Source organism: Rhincodon typus, chromosome 47 (genome assembly GCF_021869965.1).
Source record: "Rhincodon typus isolate 14 chromosome 47, sRhiTyp1.1, whole genome shotgun sequence".
In the NCBI taxonomy this organism is placed as follows: Eukaryota; Metazoa; Chordata; class Chondrichthyes; order Orectolobiformes; family Rhincodontidae; genus Rhincodon; species Rhincodon typus.
In genome coordinates this window covers 8,940,088-8,942,128 of record NC_063378.1, presented here as the reverse complement: position 1 = coordinate 8,942,128, position 2,041 = coordinate 8,940,088, and positions in this window count along the sequence as shown.

The following is a 2,041-nucleotide window of genomic DNA, read 5'->3' as shown; positions in this document are numbered from 1 at the left end:
CCCCTACACCCCCTCCCTATCTCTGTAACCTCCTCCATCCCCTACACCCCCTCCCTATTTCTGTAACCTCCTCCAGCCCCTACACCCCCTCCGATCTCTGTTGAAATAACTCCACAGAGGCTGGTACCGTGTCACCAAGTCACCCTTTATTTACACGTGGAGAGTCCCTGACACTGATCCAGCTCCCTCAGAGCCAGCTCTCAGAGTGAGCCGAACCTCTGACACTCCTGTTTCTATCTGTCAGCCAGGGCTCCCTGATTGGACCAGATTAACAGCCCCAATCAGGGATTATATTTTCTATGAGGTCTTCGTTACTATCTCTACATCCATTCCCCCTCTACGTCTGGGGCAGTAGGCCTATATGTTCCTCGCTGTCTCTCCTGGGGCATTTCACATTGAGCCCGGTTCCCCAGCCTCAGATACAGTTAGTCCATACAGGACATTGCCCACCTCTTGTGCTTGAAGCATCTCAAATGAAATTCCACTTCTTCAGGTGGGTAAACGCATTCAGGCTGCAACATGTGCCAGGTCTGTGTCTGCCTCCAAGGTTTCTTCGATGCTAGACGGAGACAGAGAGCCCATGGGTTCCTCCAGCTTTGAGGGGTTCTGAGGGGCCGGGGATGTTTGGCACCTGCTCAGTTGGTGAGTTTGCAGCTTTCATGTGGTCTCAGCGATGTTCAGCAATACCTCACCTACGGAAACTTTGTACGTCACAGGACCTGACCTCGTGTCAACCTCACCCCTTACCCAGGCCGGGCCATTTCTGTGGGTCCAGCATCAAATTCCCTCTCCTGAAATAAACCATCTCTCTCACTTAGTGGAGTCTTGTGTCCAACTATTCACCCTATCCATGCCCCTTATGATTCTATAAGCCTCTCTAAGGTCACCCCTCAGCTTCTAATGCTCCAGGGATAAAAGTCCCAGGCTATTCAGCCTCTCCCTATAGCTCAAATCTTCCAACATCCTTGTAAATCCTTTCTGAACCCTTTCAAGTTCCACAACATCCTTCCTATAGCAGGGAGACCAGAATTGAACGCAGTATTCCAAAAGTGGCCCTAACCAATGTCCTGTACAGCCACAACATGACCCTCCCAACTCCTATACTCAATGCACTGACAAATAAATGCAAGTGTACCAAACACCTTCTTCACCGCCCTGTCTACCTGCGACTCTACTTTCAAGGAACTATGTACCTGCCCCCCAAGGTCTCTTTGTTCAGCAACGCTCCCTCAGCCTCCAAAGTTTAGACTGCTCTTTCCACCAGAACCATGGATGGCGGATGGTATGGAACTGTCTATATATGTCGAATGTCATTTGGTTTTAGGAAATTCTCAAATTTCCTACTGGTAGACCGTGGCCTGTTATCTGTGACTGACACTTCTGGGAGGCCATGTATTGCAAAAGACGCTCACAGCCTGTTTATCGTCTTCCCTGTGTTTCACAAAAGACCAACCACTTTGAGTGGGCATCCGCAACAATGAAAAATATTGAGCCCCTGAAAGGTCTGGCACTGTCCACGAGAAACCAAGTCCAGCCTTTACCTTCACAGACACTGCCAGACCTGCTGAGCTTTTCCAGCAACTTTTGTTTTTGTTCCAACGTTTACCTGGCCATTCCCAAGAACGTGGGGGAACTGCCCTCGTTGGGACCCTGGGCACTGCCCCACCCAAGCGGCTGTGTCTGCATCCAGTCCTGGGCACCAGGACCCTACGTCTCGCCAACATCTTCATTTCGGGAACGCCTGGATGACCTTGGTGGTGTTCAGCCAGCGACCTTTGCTCTGGACAATCGCTCTTCCTCCCAATAATAATATGCCATCCTCTACAGTGATCTGCTCTGGCAGGGTTCAGAAAGGTATCAATTCCGGTTGCGATGGCCCTTTCGTTCCCCCATTACTACCGGCTGTTTTAGTTTGGCCCAGAACAGATTCTTTTGCATCCACAGTCCAAGATGGTCAGCGGTGACCGGAAGGGCATCCAGAAAGTGTAAAACCAGAACGGAAGTTTCCAATAGCGGCCCCATGTGTGGTGTATCTGCCAGC